Source organism: Dendrobates tinctorius, unplaced genomic scaffold (genome assembly GCF_039654945.1).
Source record: "Dendrobates tinctorius isolate UK_male_01 unplaced genomic scaffold, ASM3965494v1 ptg000043l, whole genome shotgun sequence".
Classification (NCBI taxonomy): Eukaryota; Metazoa; Chordata; class Amphibia; order Anura; family Dendrobatidae; genus Dendrobates; species Dendrobates tinctorius.
This window is the reverse complement of record NW_027361711.1, coordinates 21,389,373-21,411,820: the sequence shown is the minus strand read 5'-3', so window position 1 is coordinate 21,411,820 and position 22,448 is coordinate 21,389,373. Positions and strand designations below refer to the sequence as shown.

Sequence of the window (22,448 nt, the reverse complement as noted above, 5' to 3'; positions counted from 1 at the left end):
GCATTTAATGAGTGAGGGACATTGTAAAAAGAAGAGCAGGCTCAGCTGCGACACTTATTGTGATTGGTGGATCCTGTGTTATCAATAGTGTATAGAAGTGTTGCCTGTCATTGTAATCCTGCCTGTGAGGATAGTAAGCTTGCTGAAAACTTCCTAAAAGGACAGGACGTATGAATCTAAAACAGTCCCAATGGCCAGTATGAAAATTTCAGGATTTTAGCATGGAGCACCAGACAGAGGAAGATTTGACAGTCATCTTATGTTTCTTCCATTTTCTAATAATTGTGTCAACAGTTGTTGCCTTCTCACCAAGTTGCTTGCCTTTTGTCCTGTAGCTTATGCCAGCCTTGTGCAGGTCTACAATTTTGTCACTGTTGTCCTTAGACAGCTCTTTGGTCTTGGCCATGGTGGGGAGGTTGGAGTGTGATTGAGGGATTGTGTGGATAGGTGTCTTTTAGAGAGGTAACGAGTTCAAACAGGTGCAATTAATACAGGTAATGCAGACTAGGAGGGCTTCTTAAAGGAAAACTAACAGGTCTGTGAGATCCAGAATTCGAATTCTTGCTGGCTGGTAGGTGATTAAATACTTATTTCATGCAATAAAATGCTATTTAATTATTTAAAAATCATGCAAAGTGATTTTCAGTTTTTCATTTTTAGATTCTGTCTCTCACAATTGAAGTGTACCTATGATAAAAAATTATAGACCTCTCCATTACTTGTAGGTGGGAAAATTTGCAAACTCGGCAGTGTATCAAATACATATTTTCTCCACTGTGTGTATAATGTGTAGCTGCCGCTGCAGATCAGCTCCTATTTTATTTAGTAGGCGGTGATGTGCTGTACTCCACAGCAGGTCTCTACACAATGAACAGTGAACAGTTGTGCAGCGTTGTTCTGTTCAATGTTTCCATCCACTCACTGCTAAGGATAGATCATCAATATCGTATGACTAGACAGCCACTGAAAGAACCAAACATTATATTTATAAACCAGCAGTGCACATACTGTATAATATAGAATTGGACGTGTTTTTAATTGATTAAAAGTGAACCTTGTCATAATTTTTTATCTGGTAGTGCCAAGATGTCTTCGTTTAATGCGGTGTAAAAGCAAGGCACTTTCACTTTAAATGGTCACAGAGGGTTCAATAAACTTGGACTCATCTGCTGGACAATGCGATGACTAACAAAACTGCAAAGCAAAGGGAACACTTAGGGTATGTGCACACGTAGTGAAATCTGCTGCGTTTCCGCAGCGGTTTTGGCTCTGCGGAAACGCAGCAGATTCTGCTGCGTTGTACAGTACCTTTATTTTCAATGGAAAAAAAAAAACGCAGTGCACATGCTGTGGATTTTTCCGTGCGGTTTTGCTGCGGTTTACAATCCGCAGCATGTCAATTGTTTGGTGCAGAAACGCTGCAGTTTTACACCTCATCCATTATGAGGTGTAAAACCGCAGATAAACCGCAGGACTTTTCTCCTGCGGATTTACCTGCGGTTTTCTCTCAAAAATCCGCACCCCCAAAAAACTACGTGTGCACATAGCCTTAAACAACACAATGTAACTCCAGTCCAATCACTTTTCTGTGAAATCAACCTGTCCATTTAAGAAGCAACACAGATTGTGAATCAATTTCTCCTGCTGTTGTGCAAACAGAACTGACAACAGGTACTGTAGTTGCTCAGGTAGTGCAGCTCATCCAGGATGACACATCAATGCTAGCTGTAGCAAGAAGGGTAGCATTGTCTGTTAGCACAGTGTCCAGAGCATGGAGCAGACACCAGAAGACAGGACAGTACACCAGGGGACGTGGAGTGGGCCGTAGGAGGGCAACAACCCAGCAGCAGGACCACTACCTCCTTTGTGCAAGGAGGAACAGGAGGAGCAGTGCCAGAGACTTGAGAAATGACGTTCAGCAGGCCACTAACATCCATGCTCAAACTGTCAGAAACAAACTCCATGAAGGTAGTATGAGGGCCTGACATCCACAAGTGGGTGTTGTGCTTACAGCCCAACACTGTGCAGGGCGATTGGTATTTGCCAGAGAACACCAAGATTGGCAGATTCGACATTGGCACCCTGTACTCTTCACGGAAGAGAGGAGGTTCACACTGAGTACATGTGACAGACGTGAGAGAGTTTGGAGACGCCGTGGAGAACGTTCTGCTGCCTGTAACATCCTCAAGCATGACAGTTTTGGCAGTGGGTTAGTAGTGGTGTGGGGAGGCATTTCAATGGAGGGCCCCACAGCCCTCCATGTGCTAGCTAGATGAACCCTGACTGCCATTAGGTACCACGATGAGATCCTCAGACCCACAGTGAGACCATGTGCAGGTGCACTAAGCTCCTGGGTTCATTCTGATGAATGACATTGCTAGACCTCATGTGGCTGAAGTGTGTCAGCAATTCCTCCATGATGAAGGAATAAGGCTACTTTCACACTAGCGTCGTGCGACGCACGCCGCAATGCGTCGTTTTGAAGAAAAAACGCATCCTGCAAAGTTGCCGCAGGATGCGTTTTTTCTCCATAGACTAACATTAGCGACGCATTGCCACACGTTGCATCCGTCGTGCGACGGATGCGTTGTGTTTTGGCGGCCGTGACGCACACAAAAAAGTTACATGTAACTTTTTTGTGCGTCGCCTCTGCCATTTTCGACCGCGCATGCGCGGCCGAAACTCAGCCCCCTCCTCCCCGGACATGACAATGGGGCAGCGGATGCGATGAAAAACTGCATCCGCTGCCCCCGTTGTACACGCCATTCACAGCGTGGACGCAGGGCGACGGCCGTCGCACGACGCTAATGTGAAAGTAGCCTTAATGGTAAATACTGACCTGCCCATTCCCCAGACCTGAATCCAATCGAGCACATCTGGGACATCATGTCTCGTTCCATCCACCAACACCACGTTTGTACCGTAGACTGTCATGTCTTCATTTTCATGGATAATACATGTCCCATCCAAATGATCATGTCAATGATGTTTTATTATTAGTTACCACTCTGGCTTCTTACTAAACGGAAACTTATGAAGTTTATGTACACCGTGAATACGGCTGTTATCTATCGGACCCACAGTAATAGAGTTCCTGTATTACAGCACAAGTCCCAACCTGGCAGCCACTACACAATCATTCGAGCTGCTACTAACAATATCATCAGTTTTGGCTTGCTCGTCTTGGCAGTCATGTGAAAGCAGCGTTTTGTACTCTGTCCTAGGGCAATTAGTATTCATCACATACTGAGAGCTTGGTTGTTTTTCTGATTTATCTTGTAGGATTCCAAATTGGCCGCGATCATAATTCAGGTCAAAAGTTTTATACTGGTGTACAATGGTTTGCCAAAGAGGCTTTCTGGTCAAAATTATTGGATTTGATAACAGATCTGTCCCCACTACAAATATCTCAATTTATCTACAGAAGGGAAAATAAGTGTTCGATACACTGACGATTTTGCAAGTTTTCCCATTTACAAAGAATGGAGAGGTCGTAATTTTTGTCATAGGTACATTGCAACTGTGAGACAGAATCTTAAAAAAAAAAAAAAAAAAAAAAAAAAAAATCAAGAAAATCATTGTATGATTGTACATATTTCATGCAATAAAATATAAATTATTTGATACAATAGAAAAACAGAACTTAATATTTCATATAGAAACCTGTATTTGCAATTACAGAGGTCAGACATTTTCTGTAGTTGACTAAGTCTGCACACACTGCAGTATGGAATTTGGCCCACTCCTCAACACAGGTCTTCTCCAGATCTTTCAGGTTTCGGGGCTGTTGCTGGGCAATATTGAGATTCAACTCCCTCCAAAGATTTTCTATTGTGTTCAGGTCTGGAGTCAGACTAGGCCACTCCATGACCCTATCTATCCTTCCTTCAATATGGTGCAGTCTTCCTCCTTTGGCCTGTTTCACACTTCCGTTTTTGTGTCCGCCAAACGGATCCGTTTCCGTTTTTTTGACGGAAACTGATGCAGACGGATCCGTTTTTAAAAAAACGGATCCGTTTTTTTGACGGATCCGCGGTAACCACTAATGTAAGTCTATGGGACAAAAAAACGGATCCTGAAAAAAAATGGCGGATCCGTTTTTTTACGGAAACCAACGGATTTTGACGGATTTGAAAAAACGGAAGTGTGAAACAGGCCTTTGCAGAAAAGTACCTTCAAAAGTATCATGTTTTTACCATCGTGCTTCACGGTTGGGACAGTGTTCTTGGGGTTATACTCATCCTTCCTCCAAAACACGGCGAGTGGATTTGATACCAAAAAGTTCTAATTTGGTATCATCTGACCACATGACATTCTCCTATGCCTCCTCTGGAACATCCAGATGGTCACTGGCCAACTTCAAACGGGCCTGGACATGTGCTGGGACCACAGTTTATAACGGTAATGTTTGAGACTGTGGTCCGAGCTCTGTTCAGGTCGTTGAACACTTCTCCCGTATAGTTCTGGGCTGATTCCTGACCTTTCTCTGAACCATCCTTACCCTGACGAGGCAAGATCTTTCATGGAGCCCCTGACAGAGGAAGATAGACAATCATCTTGTGTTTCTTCCATTTTCTAATAATTGTGCTAAATGTTGTTGCCTTCTCACCAAGCTACTTGCCGTATGTCCTGTAGCCCATCCCAGATTTGTGCAGGTCTACAAATTTGTCCCTGGTGTCCTTAGACAGCCCTTGCGTCTTTGCCATGGTGGAGAGGTTGGATTGTGATTGATTGAGTGTGCTGACAGGTGTCTTATACAGTTAAAACAGATGCAATTAATACAGGTAATGAGTGCAGAGTAGGAGAGCTTCTTAAAGAAAAATAACAGGTCTGTGAGAGCAAGAATTCTTGCTGGTTGGTAGGTAATCAAATGCTTATTTCATGCAATAAAATGCCATTTAAACCATTCATGACCAGAGGTATTTTCATTTTTTCGTTTTCGCTCCCCTTCTTCCCATAAGCCAAAACTTATTTTTCGTTCAATATGGCTACGTGAGGGCTTGTTTTTAGCAGGACAAGTGGTACTTTTGAACGACACTATTGGTTTTAACATATCGTGTACTGGAAAACTGGGGGGGAAAAAATCCAAGTGCGGTGAAATTGCAAAAGAGCAATTCCACAGTTATTTTATTTTTTTACCATACTCCCTAAATGCTAAAACTGACCTGCCATTATGATTCTCCAGGTCATTACGAGTTAATAGACACCAAAAATGTCTAGGTTCTTTATTTAAGTGGTGAAAAAAAATCCAAAGTTTGGTAAAAAAAAAAAAAAAAAAAGCACACTTTTCCGAGGCCTGTAGTGTCTCCATTTTTCGTGATCTGGGGGTGTGGTGAGGGCTTATTTTTTGCGGCATACCGAGATGTTTTTACGGATACCATTTTGGTGTAAATATGATGTTTTGATCGCCCGTTGCATTTTATTGCATTGTAGCGGGCGACCAAAAAAAACCTAATTCTGAATATGTGTATATGTGATTTTTTTATTGTTTTATTTTGAATGGGGGAAAGGGAGTGATTTGAAATTTTTTTTTTTTTTTACTCTTTTTAAAAGTCTCCATGGGAGGCGGGAAGCTGCACTACTTTGATAATTAGATCGCCTGTATGTAGCAGAAATGCTCACCTTCTATGAGCGCCGACCACTAGGCAGCGCTCATAGCAATCCGGCAATGACACCATGGTTGTCATGCCAACCCATCGGTGACCCATGATCATGTCACGGGATCACTGATGCGTGGGACTTACGACGTGCTTACAGTAAGCTCAAGCTAAATGCCGCTGTCAGAAACTGACAGCGACATTTAGTTAACAGCCACATGTGGATCACAATTCCCACCCATGGCTGTTGCAGGCACATGTCAATCAGCTGTTTATAACAGCTGATATGTGCCCGGAAAGGTGCGGGATCAGCGCCGGAGCCACACCAAACAGGGGGAGCCAGACATTGGCGTACTATTACGCCACATGTCGTAAAGGGGTTTAATTATTTAAAAATCATACAATGTGATTTTATGGTTTATATTTTTAGATTCTGACGCTTACAGTTGAAGTGTACCTATGATAAAAATTACAGACCTCTCAATCTTTGTAGGTGAGAAATCTCGGCAGTGTATCAAACAGTGTATTTTATTTTCCCCACTGTATATAAAAATATGCCTAAGAACCAAGGTCTAACATTTAACTCATCTAAAAGCTGGAAAATGAAGCAGATAACTTGCCAGAAGAGTTTTAATATTCTGTGTTATTTCACAAATAAAGCATTACTGCTTTAGTGGATTAGGTTTATTAGCCGGTAATCATGAAAATAAACATCTTAGTATTGGATTTTTTTTTTATTAGAAAGCTCATTTCAAAACGGGCACGGTCTATGAAGACTGAAGGGGTTTCAAGCAGTCTGAGCAGAGTCCGTCTTCTACTGTACTTTTCTGGCTCAGGAAACACATGATTACCAACCAGCGGTGGCTTATTGGTTGCAGCGGTCCTGCGCAGTTTGCTGTTAGAATAGTATGTACTTTTATTTATCCTTTTGAGGCTACTACGGGCCCATATTACAATATCAAAGTATTTTGGAAATATGAGAGCAATACTGCGCAGAACACATTATGTCCCTTTCAAGCTTCAGTTAACTTACCTAGATACTTCACCTTTCTGACTCAGAGGCTGCAAAGTTTGAAACACATAAAAATAGGAAATATGGTTGACATAGAATTTAATAGTCATTTTTTGCACCTTTATTACAAGTCTTTTCAGTGAGGCAAGGAATACTCCTTCCTCTGTTAGGGAGATAAACCTTCCAGCATATTTATGTGGCAGCCATAATGACAGCAATACTGTCAAAAACCTAACAATCCAAAATGATGCTCTAGAAAATGTTAACGGTCATTTGCAAGGTAGGATAGATTATATGGCGAATGTCAATGACACCTTAATAGATATTTAAAGCCTGACATCCCATGTACATATCCAACGTACATCCATTTGAAATCACTTCTTTTATTTTGTTCTATTTTTTGTTTGTCATACTTCCAAACAATATCTTTAAAGGGAGCCTATCACCATAACAGACGTAATTACATCAGTATGATACTGTTAGGGTATGTGCACACTTTGCGGTTTCTGCTGCGTTTCCGCAGCGTTTTTGGCTCTGCAGAAACGCAGCAGATTCTGCTGCGTTGTACAGTACCTTTATTTCCTATGGAAATAAAAAAAAGCTGTGCACATGCTGCGTTTTTTTCTGCGCGGTTTTCAAAATGCAGCATGTCAATTGTTTGGTGCAGAAACACTGCAGATTTAGGCTGTGTGCACACGATGCAGATTTGCTGCGGTTCCGAGGCGGATTTTACCGCGCAGAAACGCTGCATATCCGCATTGTGATGCACAGTAGCCTTAAAATCAATGGGAAAAAAAAAAAAACGCTGTGCAGACGCTGCGGATATTTCCGCGGTACAAAATCTGCAGCATGTTACTTCTTTTGTGCGGTTTTCAACCTCCCCTGTCACCAAATCCGCAGGGGGAAAACCGCGATGGAAAACCGCACAAAAACCGCATGAAAAATGGAAGAAATCCGCAGGAAAAATGCAGGCCATTTGACCTGCGGATTTCTTCCATTCTGCGTGGAAAAATCCGCAGGGCCAAAAAGTACGTCTGCACTCAGCCTTATGAGGTGTAAAACCGCAGGGCAAAACCGCAGATAAACCGCAGAAAAACCGCAGCACTTTGTCCTGCGGATTTCTCTACAAAATCCGCAGAGACAAAAAACTATGTGTGCACATACCCTTACAGACTGAAATGCAGGCACTACCTGACCCTTTGGAATCAGATGGTGTATCACAATCTCTCACAGTCAGGCAGGGATATCAAAAAGGGTCATGTTGACAGTCATTGAAGTGGTGTGTTTGTCATGTGATTATTTTTAAGGCGGCTAATTGGTTGCGATGTACCCCCTTCACAGAACAAAGGAGGGTTTGCATTTGAAACCCCTTTGGTCACATCACAGGCCACAGGTGCATGTCATTTCATGTTCGAGCACGGCTTTTTGAGTATCACAAAGATTCGGTAATTCACGGTAACAGGTGATCGTCTGTGTGTGTGTGTGTGTGTGCGCAAGGGCAGCTGAGTTCAAGATATGCAATTTATTTACAGATTGCGCCCACACTCCATGTACCCAGCACAACCCCAGACTGATGAATGTTGGGACTAGCTTGTATCAATCTACAATATATTTCCCATATACACATTTAGATTATTCACAAGGAATTATTGGGTTTTTTTGTGTTTTTTTACCAGCATTTACCAGCTATAAATGACAACCCCCCCACATTAATAAAGGTCATCAATGTTTTTTTCCCAAAAAAATGGAAAAATTTAGATATGGAAGTGTCTTTTACAGATTTCTGTCCCAATGTCCTTTCAATAAAACCAGTAGAAAAATATAATATGTGTAAGTGATTGATGTGTTCAAATGGCCAATTGATCTGACTGAAATCATGATTTGCCATGCTTAAAAATTTTTTTTATATATATATTAGTCATCTAGGGGTCTCGGAGGCCACAATGACTTCTCCATGACTGACTACGTGTTTCTACATCAGAATCTACATCAGTATTTCTGAGGGAGGGCAGATCCTCATTGTTTTGAATGGCTATTCAAGACAATGAGGATCTGCCCTCCCTCAGAAATACAAACCTCATCCACCCTTCTATGAGCGCTGCATTCAGGGATCTTCTGTGCAGGCACCAGCGACTTCCGCTCCTGTGACCACCAGCGTGCACGCCGATAAGGTGCTCCCCCCACTTTATCTCTGCATAGTCATTGCCATGTGCACATGGTTCCTAGAGATGACTGTGCAGGGAGGAAATGGGGAGAGCATATTATTGACACGCTCACCTGAGGTCATAGTGACTGCCGGCGTCTATACAGAAGATCCCTGAACGCAGTTCCCACAGAAGGGAGCATTAGGTATGTATTTCAGAGGGAGTGCAGGGCCATAACTGACGCTGATGGGAGGAGGTAAGTATTACAATAGAGGCAGGGATTTCTTCCATGCATCTTATGCCAGAGTCTGAAAGAAATCAATAAGAATATAATATAACATCGCTCACAACCATTAATATGAGGCATACAGGTAGGACTAGTGTAACATTTCTACTACCTGTATGCCCATATTAATAAGTCATATGCATCCCGGGGGTGACAATATTCCCTTTAAACACTGCCGATCGGTTCACATATGTTTGATTGGTAATCATTTAATGGCAGTAGTCAGGCACCCTAAATGGGCTTTTAGAGAGGAAATATCTTAGGATGTCGTGCTGTGCTGATCACATCTTCCATCTAAACACTGTCATTGTTCAACCTCTCCACAGGTACAAGGATTCAAATCACCGTCAGAATCAATGTCCAGAAAAACACACAACTGGCAGATGAATGAAGCAAGTTATGTGAACACAAATGTAGATGGTGATTAATAATGTGAGGAGACACGATAAGAATAAGGCCGTTTTCACATTCGCGCTTTTGAGCGCAGCGACGGCCTGCGCACGGCCGCCGCTAAGCCCCGCCCCCTGCCCCGCCTCCACCGGTATCTCCGCCTCCGGGCGCATGACGTTGCATGCGTCGTGCGTCCCCTATCTTCATCACAGAGGGCGCAGGCCGTGCGCAGTCTGTGCACAGTCTGCGTTTGGCGGCGCATGCGTCCTTTTGACGGTGCGCCGAGCAGCGCCAAACGCAACCTGTTGCATTTTGGTTGTCCTCGGCGCACCGTCAAAAGGACGCATGCGCCGCCAAATGCAGACTGTGCGCAGACTGCGCACGGCCTGCGCCCTCTGTGATGAAGATAGGGGACGCACGACGCATGCAACGTCATGCGCCCGGAGGCGGAGATACCGGTGGAGGTGGGGCAGGGGGCGGGGCTTAGCGGCGGCCGTGCGCAGGACGTCGCTGCGCTCAAAAGCGCGAATGTGAAACCGGCCTAAGGCACAGGATAAAGAGCGTGTTGTGTAGACATACTGTAAGTTGTGTAGCCTCAGGTTTTGGCCCTTCAACCGGTTATTACTTAGTACAGAAGTATCAGCAGATTCTCATGTTTAACTTTGTCACCGCTTCTCAAATGTCTAGTAATTATGTGCATTCCCACGAAAAGAATGTTCCAGAGCATCTTATATATTTTCTAGATCTATATTGTATTGTAAATGTATAGTTATGGGTGAACCCGTGAATGTTTGGGTCTGGCCGAACATTTTTAAAAAGTTTGGTTCGGGTACCAGAACGCAAACCCTATTCAAACTAATAAGGGGTCCGAACACCCAGTGTTTCCCATGCTATCATTGTATGGCAGCATGAGAAACACAGGCTCTGATCGGCAGTAATCTTTCAAGTTGCCATCAGCCAAAGAGCTGAAGTTCCCACACTGTCACACAGATAACTGCGTGTCAGCCAGCAGCTGAGACCGGGCTGATGAGGAGAGTACTACTCTCATAATCATACACCTGATATCGCCGATAGCAGCGAGAGCAGGCGTACGATGCCTGTGCAATAACTAAAAATGGCTTAGGTTCTGCTCCATTTTTGATAACCAGCGCACGCAAAACCGACTCCATGAGGATGGTCTGAGTGCCAGACGTCCACAGATGGGGGTTGTGCTCAAAGACCAACACCGTGCAGCCCTCCAAAGAAATGCCACCCCACACTATTACTGACCCACTGCCAAACCGGTCATGCTGAAGAATGTTGCAGGCAGCAGATCGCTCTCCACAGTGTTTCAGACTGTCACGTGCTCAGTGTGAACCTGCTTTCATCTGTGAAGAGCACAGGGCGCCAGTGGCGAATTTGCCAATCCTGGTGTTCTGTGGCAAATGCCAAACGTCCTGCATGGTGTTGGGCTGTGAGCACAACCCCCATCTGTGGACGTCGGGCCCTCAGATCATCCTCATGGAGTCGGTTTGTAACCGTTTGTGCAGACACATGCACATTTGTGGCCTGCTGGAGGTCATTTTGCAGGGCTCTGGCAGTGCTCCTCCTGTTCCTCCTTGCTGAGGTAGCGGTCCTGCTGCTGGGTTGTTGCCCTCCTACGGCCCCTTCCACGTCTCCTGGTAGCGCCTCCAGCCTCTGGACACTATGCTGACAGACAGCAAACCTTCTTGCCACAGCTCGCTTTGATGAGCCATCCTGGATGAGCTGCACTACCTGAGCCACTTGTGTGGGTTGTAGAGTCCGTTTCATGCTACCACAAGTGTGAAAGCACAACCAACATTCAAAAGTGACCAAAACATCAGCCAGAAAGCATTGGTACTGAGATGTGGTCTGTGGTCTCCACCTGCAGAACCACTCCTTTATTGAGGGGGTCTTGATAATTGCCAATAATTTCCATCTGTTGTCTATTCCATTTGCACAACAGCATGTGAAATTGATTGTCAAACAGTGTTGCTTCCCAAGGGCCCAATCACACATAGCGACTCACCAGCGATCCCGGCAATGATATCAACTTGTCTGGATCGCTGTTGAGTCGCTACATGATCGCTGGTGAGTTGTCAGACAGTTTCACCAGCGATGCCGAGCGCACAGCGTCGCTGTGTACTTTAGTTACCAGCGTGCTGATGCAGGGAGCTGGTAACTAAGGTACACATCGGGTTTCTAAGGGGCGTGCGTCAATTAGAAACCCTATGTGTACCTTGGTTACCAGCTCCCTGCATCAGCGCGCTGGTAACTAAGGTACACATCGGGTTTCTAAGCACCGCCTGGTGCTTAGAAACCCTGCATTTACCTTAGTTACCAGCGCGCTGATCGCTGGTCTCCCGCCTGTCACACACAGCGATGCGTGCTGGCCAGCGGGAGACCAGCGATCAAAAAAAATGTCCTGGCTATGCCAGGACGATCAGCGATAAGCAGCAGGGGGGCCAGTCGCTGGTCAGTGTCGCACACAGCGATCTCGCTGGTGAGATCGCTGTTGCGTCACAAAACTTGTGACTCAGCAGCGATCTCGCTAGCGAGATCGCTATGTGTGACGGGGGCTTAAGTGGACAGTTTAATTTCACAGATGTTTGTTTTACTTGGAGTTATATTCTGTTGTTTACGTGTTCCCTTTATTGTTTTGAGCAGTGTAGTAGTAATAAATAAATGGAAAAAAACGTTGTGGGTTCCTCCCTATTTTAATAATCAGCTAAGGGAAAGCAGGCAACCAAGGTCTGCAGCCCCCAGATGTCAGTTTTCCGGTGGTTGGTCATCCTTCCCATTTTTTTTTTTAAAGGAAAATTACAGGTAACGGCCAAAAAAAGAAGAACATGATGCAGAGGTCAAAGTGATGGAGGTGGACGCGGTGTACGTTGAAGAAGGGGAGGGAGCCAACACTGTTAAATTTTGAAAAACAACAAAATGTGTCACACGTAGCGAGGTCGCTGTTGCGTCACAAAATCTATGATGTTTTAGCAATCTCGCTAACGATCTCGTTATGTGAGACGGGGGCCTTTAGATTATACTCACGGGGGGGGGGGGGGGGGGGGGGTCGCGGTCTTGTCTGGCGCCTCCCATCTTCATACGATGCCGTCCTCTTCTTCCCTTCCTGTCGTGGCTCCGGTGCACTGCTCTGCCCTGTTGAGGGCAGAGCAAAGTCCTGCAGTGCACAGGATGACAGATTCCCTTTAAGACACGCTCTGACATCAGACTAGCTGAAGGGCAGGACAGCACCTCCTAAGCATACAGGGCAAGCTCTGGCCATGTGTCCAATTTTGATACCCAATAGTTAAATGGTGCAGACCCATCAGTGTGTACATGGATATGTGTGAACACGCACTCTTCCACCATATTCTGGAAACGCTGTGTCCTGCTGCTACAGGGAGTATCACCTGGTGGTGCTGTATGTTGTGGCATACTCATGAAATTTTGCCACATTGCAACCATGCTAACCCTGCCTTTCGAGGTGGTGGTGGTGGTGCTAGAGCTGTATGTGTGTGACTTCCTCTTCCACCTCTACCTTGTTACGCTGAGCTACTGTTGTCAGATGGGAGAGTCATCAGTAGTTTCTATACAAGCATCTACTTGTATTGCTGCATTTTTAGATCCTGATCCAACGGACAGAAGCTATTATGGAACACTGTCCTTGTAGAAGGGATCCAGCAGGGTGGTCAGCCAGTAATTTGCACTAGTGGTGCAATCATTGAGCAAGACCTGAAACATGTATTGGCTCATGTGTGCCAGGCTGCCCAGAGGCAATGATAGGCTGTCCTCAGTGGGATGTGTATAGTGTGTCCTCACTGTCTCCCCCCATCTACACTCCAGTGATGCTCCTGAGCTGTTCTGAGAGCCACCCTGCTGTGAACAGGCTATTCATCCTCCTCTTCCTCATTTGCCAAAACTGTTTCCTGGCTGTTTACTGGTGTAGAAGACAGGTCTGATAACATTGAAAGTGTTCCCTATTCCTTCTGCTCATCTTCCTGGTCTCCCACATCCTCATGCATCATTGCCTGTAGTGCTTTTTCTAGCAGACAAACAATTGGTATCATAACACTGATGGTGTCATCAGAGCTGGCTATATTGCTGGAATATTCAAAGCACCACAATATAGTACACACATCCTGCATGGAGGCCCAGTGATTGGTGATTGTTCTGCAGAGTGACTCACCCATGTGACGATAAATAAAGTTAATTTATTTCAGTTCTTCAATACAAAAAGTGAAACTCATTATATAGCGTCATTACAGAATGATCTAGTTCAAGTGTTTATTTCTGTTAATGTTGATGATTATGGCTTATGGACCATGAAAACCCAAAACTCATTATCTCAGTATATTAGAATAATTAACAAAAAACACCTGCAAAGGCTTCCTAAGAGTTTAAAAATGGTCCCAGTAGGCTTCACAATCATGGGCATGACTGATGACTTGACAGATATCCAGAAGGCAGTCATTGATACACTTCACAAGGAGGGTAAGCCACAAGAGGTCATTGCTAAAAAAAAGCTGGCTGTTGTTCACAGAGTGCTGCATCTAAGCATATTAATGGAGAGTTGAGTGGAAGGAAAAAGTGTGGTAGAAAAAGGTGCACACGCAACAGAGATAACCACAGCCTTCAAAACATTGCTAAGGCCATTTAAACAATTGGAGAAGATTCACAAGCAGAATGCTGCTGCAGTCAATGCTTCAAGAGCCACCACACACAGACATATCCAGGACATGGGCTACAAGTGTCGCATACCTTGTGTTAAGCCACTCATGACCAATAGACAACGCCAGAAGAGTCATATCTTGGCCAAGGAGAAAAAGAACTGGACTGTGGCTGACTGGTCCAAGGCGTTGTTTTCAGATGAAAGTAAATTTTGCATTTCATTTGGAAATCAAGGTCCCAGAGTCTGGAGGAAGAGTGGAGAAGCACACAATCCAAGCTGCTTGAGGTCTATTGTGAAGTTTCCACAATCAGTGATAGTTTGGGGAGCCATGTCATCTGCTGGTGTAGGTCCACTGTGTTTTATCAAGACCAAAGTCAGTGCAACTGTCTACCAAGAAATTTTAGAGCACTTCATGCTTCCCTCTGCCAACAAGCTTTTTGGAGATGGAAATGTCATTCTCAAGCAGGACTTGGCACCTGTCCACACTGCCAAAAGTACCAATACTTCATTGAAAAACAACAGTATCACTGTGCTTGATTGGCCAGCAAACTCACCTGACTTTAACCCCATAAAGAATCCATGGGGTACAGTCAAGAGGGAGATGACAGACACCAGACCCAACAATGCAGACGATCTAATGACTTTTGGGTTTTCATTGACTGTGAGCCACAATCAACATGAACAGAAATAAACACTTGATATAGATCACTCTGTGTGTAATGACTATATAATATATGAGCTTCACTTTTTGTATTGAAGAACTGAAATAAATTACCTCTTTGATGATATTCTAATTTTGCGAGAAGCACCTGTATTTGGGTAATTTTTGCGGAAACTACACGACCAAATTAAGAACATGTGCCAGTCAAGTGACGTGCTATGACAAGAGCTGCTACCACATTTCACCAATTATCGCACACCACCAAGCTGAGTTTGAAACACACCGGCACCAACCATTCCTCTGCCTGTTCTCTGATCCCAGTCCACAGCTCCTGCGCAGTGTGGGGTCTATCCCTCAAACAAATGCGTTTCTCCTTGGCTGAGCTCAAGATGAAGGCACACGTATTAATGTGAGCAGATGATGAAATGGTGGAGGAAGCAGTAACCTGGCCAAAGGAACATCCAGCAATCCTTGGTGGTGGTAGGACATCCGCTAGAGCGCCTCCTGCCTCTGGCCCAGCTGCCACTACATTTATCCAGGGGGCAAGCTAGGGAGACGTTATGTCTCTGGCCGTGCTTACTGGTCCACGTATCAGTCATTATGTGAACCTTGCCACTGATGGTGTTGCACAGTGCACACCTGAATTTGTCTGCCACAAGTCTGTGCAGGGCAGGATGTACTGCCTGGAGAAGTAGTATCGTTGTGAACAACGTACTGTAGGACAGCCGCCACCATCAGATTTTTAACCTGTTCGTCTACAACAGCAGCAATGAAAGCAAGTAAATTTTGAAATGCTGTAATTGAAAAGCATGGCTTGTGTGTGGTTAGGGGCAAATTTAGTCTCACAATCCAGGGTTAGGCAGAAGGAAAGCAGAACAGTTCCATGGGACGGTGTGGAGATGCTCAGTGACACAGGTGATGGTGCTAGTGTCACATCCTTCTCATGGGGAGGCCGATAATGCAACAGAAAGAGGGAGCAGGAAAGGCTCTGGTCTGTCATGCTTTTAAAAGGGAATCGTCAGCAGGAATGAGCACAGTAACTTACAGACAGTGTCAGGTCGGCACCATTATACCGATTAAAATGATACCTTGGTTGATGAAATCCATTTTGTGGTTGTTTAATCTGTATGTGTAGTTTTCAGCTAATGAGATTCTCGTGCTTCAGGGCGGGCCTGTGGGGCTCTGCTATTAGCTATTTATCCTGATCCCTCAGTGACCTGCCCCCTATTTTACATACTCATTATATTGAAGAAAAAAAAAAAACATTCAGCAGGCAGGCCCCAGCAGCAGTACCTGCACTGCAGCATGATCACATGTATAATATGCATAAAATTGTTTTTTTGCTGATATTAATTTCTTAAGAAAAAAATAAATTGTCAAAATGGCACCCGCTGCACCTGCAGCATCTTGCTGGAGACAAATTTTTTCTTCTAGCAAGATGCCACTGCACAGGCGCCATCTATCGGATCGCTGACAGCTGCTACTGCGCTGGCGCCATTTTGAGACAATTTACTTTTCTGAATAAATTTCTATCAGCAATTCAAATAATTCAATGCACATTATACATGCGATTAAGCACAAAACATATCTCATTAGCTGTAAACTACAAATAAAGGTTAAAACCACAGATTTCATCAAACCAGGTATCATTTTAAACAGTAGTATGGCACCATCATGACATGTCTATAAGACAGTAAAAGGAAAAATTATTGAATATTAAGAAGCTTTGCAAAAACGTCTACTACTGTTTCTCCAACGCTTGCTAGAAAAACTCTTGTCTACAAGACACTCACATTACTAACCCCATAGTCAAATTGTAATAAACACAGCCAGAATAAACTCCTTTATTTGAAATAAACACTAGTCAAATAAAAATATAATATTTATTAGTAAACACTATTTAACTACATTTCCTTTATTTGAAATACAAACTCACTGCCCTCTTTTGCTCATTACTGTAAAATAAAAATACAAAACCCAATATTCTTCACCTGTCCAATGATAATCCATTAATATTCATCAGCCTCGCCTACTCACCGCCATCAGCGAGAGCAGGTGTATGGTTAATGAGAGTTGCACTCATCAGCCAATGCCTGTGACCAGCGGTAACCTTTCTACCGCTTGTCAGGGCTGCTGGCTCACACATTGTCATCTGTTTGAGAGCATTGGAAGTGCAGTGTTTAGTGGTCTTTAAGATGCAGGTTTAAGGTCTTAAGGTACTGTAACACTTAGCGATGTACCAGCGATCCCGACCAGCGATATAACGCAGTCAGGATCGCTGGTACATCGCTAAGTGGTCACTAGTGAGCTGCCACACAGGCAGATCTCACCAGCGACATCGCAGGGGACGGGGGTCGCTACTTACCTGTCACACTAGGCGATCCTGCGTCCTCCCGCCCGCGTCCACGCTCGTCTCGCCGCAGGAAGCTGACGACGAGAAACAGTCCAGGACGTTCTCGCGCGATCAGCGATAACCAGCAGGGGGAGCGGGTTGTAGGTAAGTATCACACACAGCGATATCGCTAGCAATATCGCTAAAACGTCACAAGTTATAGCGATATTGCTAGCGACATCGCTTAGTGTGACAGTACCTTTACAGTTAGCACAACAGCCATGTAAACTGTAGTTACAGACTAGTAGACTAGTTCCAGTAGTATGCGATGCCATGACTTCTATAGAATCGGGTGTTTCTTGCAGCCTAGGTGGGAGAGCTCAGTGCTGCAGGCATCTGTCCAGTAAGGAGTATATGCATCCTGCCCTGCTCTACAGAACATCTTGTGTACCAGATTCCTCTGACAGCTCGCCCTGTGTTATTACTGCTGGGAAAGGGTGGGTAACCGTGAATTCCAGTAACTAATTTACGGAAATAAGGGAAGGCGGCAAGAAGATATACTAAGGTATTAGCAGTAACATATATAAATAACTTAGATTTTATACCAACTAAAACCAGATAGCTAATCTGATTTCTAATTAGCTTTTATTTTTTTCATTGTAGTTTTTTTCATGCCTGAATGTATTTTTTCATATCCAGCCGTTTATTCTATTTTTTAGGAAGACAAAAATGAAAATAAAATGATCTAGTATGGTATCCATTCGTCTGAATGGGGACAGATATGCCTTCCATCAGTTCAATAAGGTTGTGTGCAGATTTGCAGCGGATCCGCAGCGGATTTTTCCACGCAGAAATGCTGCATATCCGCATTGTGATGTACAGTAGCCTTAAAATCAATGAAAAAAAAAACGCTGTGCAGACGCTGCGGATTTTTCCGCACGGTTTTCCTGCGGTACAAAATCCGCAGCATGTCACTTGTTTTGTGCGGTTTTCCATCTCCCCTGTCTCCAAATCCGCAGGGGGGAGTCTGCAGTGGAAAACCGCACAAAAACCGCAAGGAAACCGCAGGAAAAATGGAAGAAATCCGCAGGAAAAATGCAGGTCATTTGACCAGCGGATTTCTTCCATTCTGCACAGAAAAATCCGCAGGGCTAAAAACTCAGTCTGCACTCAGCCTAAAGCAAAAAACTGTCAGGCTATGTGCACACGCTGCGGTATTGGCCCTGCGGACCCACAGCAGTTCCGCAGACATGGTACAGTACCATGTAACCCTATGGGTTTTCAAAACCGTAGTGCTCACGCTGCGTTTTTTTCCGCACAGTTTTGCTGCGATTTATAAACCGCAGCATGTCAATGGTTTCTGCGGTTTCACACCTTTAACATAGTAGAGGTGTCAAACCGCAGGCCAAACCGCAGGAAAACCGCAGGTCACTTTACCTGCGGTTCCGTGGGGAAAAACCCGCAGGTGATTACGCAGTGTGTGCACATGGCCTTACAACTTATTTGGTCTTACCAAAAGAAAAAGAAAAAAGAAAACCAATAGAGTGCAACTGGATTCAAGGGTTTTAACGCGTTACGGTAGTTATGTGGAAAGCATCATAACAGATAGTCATTTTTAATGTAATTTGTTAATGGATCCCTTGTTTAGCCCTAGACTTGTCCAGAATAATAGAGATAGTCAGAAATATCTCTGGTAAAAACTGATCCGTTACAAGCATAGCAAAAGGTGATGCACAGTTTAGTTTCTGTTTTACATCCTTTTTTTTTGCTCAGTTTCTAACGGATCAAGATTTATTTTTTTTTAATACGGGATGATAATTTAACGTGTGAAAAGATCTTACCTGTGGTGAATATCATTTAAAGTTTCATAGTTTTTAAGGTTGACGGTAGACTTATAAAGATATTTCCACCTCCAAGATCCTATCCTAATATGTAGTATGTGTAATAATAATACTAGCAAATAACTCCAATTATAAATGTAGTATAGTTCTTCTGACTCATGATGTCACTTACCCCATGTGTGGGGCATTACAGCGTCTTCAGTATCTATGGTTCTGACCACTGTTAGGCTATGTGCCCACGTTAGCGTTTTTAAACGCTCAGGAAACTGATCCCCTTCCCAGAAAACGCGCGTCTTTTTCCGCACGTTTCTTGCGCGTTTTTGACGCGCGTTTTCTGGGAACATTGGGGAAGGCTAAAAACGCTCAGCAAAGCGGAAATTAATGAGCATGCTGCGTTTTTAGCCGCTAAGCGATTCCTGAGCGTTCAAAAACCCATGCATTGGCACAAAAAGCCAAAAACGCATGCAAATTAATTTGAAGCTTCTTTTAAGCGTTTCTGCAGCGTCTGATCCGGCACTAACGCTGCGGAAATGCTTAAAAAAATGCAACGTGGGCACACATATTGGGATAGGATCTTGGAGATGGGAAAGTCCATCAAGTTCAATCTATAGCTAAAGAAGGCAAAAACCATGGGGCAGACACTTTATACGTATACTTCATAACAGACACATTGACTAAAGAAAATGACTCACTGACTTTTATAGAAAAATATTCAGGATTGAGAGTCCTCAGTAGTTGATACCTTTTAATGGCTAACTGAAAAGATGGTAATACATTGCAAGCTTTCGAGACTACTCAGGTCTCTTCATCAGGCTAGACTAATACAAAATCTGAAGTCACATATTTATGCACAATACAGCCTAGAAAAAATGCAATAGATAAGACAAGTGACGTGAAGCAGAACTATCAATATGGGAGAGGGAGAAACATAAATATAAACATTGGACCAATGTTTATATTTATGTTTCTCCCTCTCCCATATTGATAGTTCTGCTTCACGTCACTTGTCTTATCTATTGCATTTTTTCTAGGCTGTATTGTGCATAAATATGTGACTTCAGATTTTGTATTAGTCTAGCCTGATGAAGAGACCTGAGTAGTCTCGAAAGCTTGCAATGTATTACCATCTTTTCAGTTAGCCATTAAAAGGTATCAACTACTGAGGACTCTCAATCCTGAATATTTTTCTATCTACTGGCTAACACGGTACAAAGATATACATCTTTCCTGTATCATGACTTTTATAGATCGTCCATTGTATATGGTAGACCTGTGTCATCTATACATTCTTTAGGTGTCACCTTTCATTGTAATCCTGACCTTGATAAGATAATGAAGTGCCTTCTACAGAACAGGGAGTGTCTGCCTAATAGACTAAGGGCTTGGAGTTCAGTCCAAGACTAACAATAGGCTAACATTTTCCATCCACAGTAGAACCAAATCTATGCATATTCTGGGACAGAAAGAAACTGCTATGATGAAATAATAGCCCCTCCTCAAGTTACAGCAATGTATATTGAGATGATAACCAAACTAGTAATTGCTTACATACCATCACAAAATCAAAAAATAAAAAATAAAAATGTCAGGAGCAGCTAATCCTGGCAGAGGTAGATGCCAGGATTTGTTGCTTTGAATCCATCCAGAATAGCCTCTTTTCAGCATTACCCACTCTAAATTATAAGATCACAACTCCCATTATAAATGTCCACAATGAAACATTAGACCTATGCTTTGTATTTCACAGACTTGCTGCTGCAGAACTTCAAAAATGAAGAAGCAGCTTATCGTCAAGCATTGTCATGATGCTCCCGTCTTATCAGGTTCTGCTAATGGGAGTGCAGCTGAAAATAGCAGACAAGCATTATTGTTTTATTAGCCATGTGGATCACATTGAGATTTCCCAGCATTGCTTCAGCTCTGTAGGTCCTACGTGCACGGTTATTACAATGCACCATTTATGCAGTATGCAGCTCTTCTGCGGTCATGCGCCCCCTCTGTGCCTATGGAATGATGTCACGTCACTAATCTCTTTCCTTCTCAATCCTTGAGTTTAGTATTATCTATCTGCAGGCCAGGGATGAGATGCAAGACCCCTGGTCTCATGCACAATAACAGTCATATATAAAGAATGCTTCAAAATGTAGTTCTGCTGATGTTGCAGAAAAAGGGTCGTAAAGCTTGAGGGAACAAATCAAACATAAGGCAGTCAGAAAGCAGTGTCATAAGAAAGCCGAGTATGTTACAGCGTTATAGACTGGTTCAGTGAATGACCGCACCTGCAGGCTTGTTTCCACTAACTTCCCTCTGCAGCAGGAAAACATTCAAAAGCAGAACACTGAATAAGGAGGGAAAAAAAAAAAAAATAAAAAAAAAAATAAATCACATGTGAACTGAAAAATAAGAGCTGGGAAAAAAACGTCTTGGTGAACTGGCACAGATATCCAGTGCCACATCCTGATGTGTTGATGCAGGTCTGCCCAATGCAGATTGGCTTTGCTGTGCCTTTAGTTACAGGGATAAGGCGGAGTTCACAGGTCATTCCAGTGAAATGTCAGGTGAATACGGAGACAAATACCGCAATCAGATGTCATTGTATGGCCATACAGTAGCCTACACAGCCATTCACCCAAAAGTTACCACCACGTTACACCTTTTTATTCAGCAACAAAAAGCCAATTAGAAACCCAAATGTAGACCAAGAGGAATAAGGGGGTCTATAGCATCATGCAGCGTATGCACCAAAACCAGCGTTCCCATAGCATTATATGTAAAGAGGCTAAATCATGTAGGGTATATTTCCTGCGCTATACCGGTCTGTGGTCCCATCACATCCTACTGGTGAGGAAGGCTTTGTTTTGAAGCAAAGCTCCATAGGACTGCCATTATGGCCCTGAATGCAGTGACACAGCACAGAAAGGCCAGGTAAGTCCTTTGTTTAGTAACAGTTGTATCAGTCTTCCACATCACCATTTCTTCCCAGTTACAGTCTATCAAGTGAGGAATCCACTTAGGAGAGATGGCTTATATCCAGCAGCAGATGGTAGAATACTACTTGACGACACACACGTTTTCATCTCCGGCTACTCGGAATATCATTGTCACTTATTTACATCGTAGGAATACAAGTACAGGGGAGACTGCGCTAAAAGTGTCATCTGATAATAGTAGGAAATTGCAGGATACAGACTGCTGTAATTGTCCATCTGAAGCACCCTGCATGGCAGGAGCACAGAAAAAAAAAAAAAATATTAGGTGCATTTAAAAGGAGGGAGTGCACTCTTTAATAAGTGATGATCTTATTAGGACACACTTTGTTAGGCTAAAAGCACAGGGCATACCTAAGTGAGTTGTATGAAACCAAACTGCATTGTTTTCATGGGAAAAATAACTCCAGTTTGGATTTTGAATACAGGGTTAATCTCAAGCAGGGCTATGGAGTCAGCCAGCCAAACCTCCAGACAGCCAAACCTCCAGCCAGCCAAACCTCCAGCCAGCCAAACCTCCAGCCAGCCA

The 22,448-nt window shown here is 43.7% G+C and overlaps 1 protein-coding gene across 2 annotated transcripts in view; it reads right to left on the bottom strand.

Annotated features, from left to right (window-relative positions):
- CPEB4 (cytoplasmic polyadenylation element binding protein 4) overlaps window positions 1–22,448 on the bottom strand; it is a 93,188-nt gene that overhangs the window by 25,229 nt on the left and 45,511 nt on the right. The gene's annotated exons all lie outside the window — the stretch shown is intronic.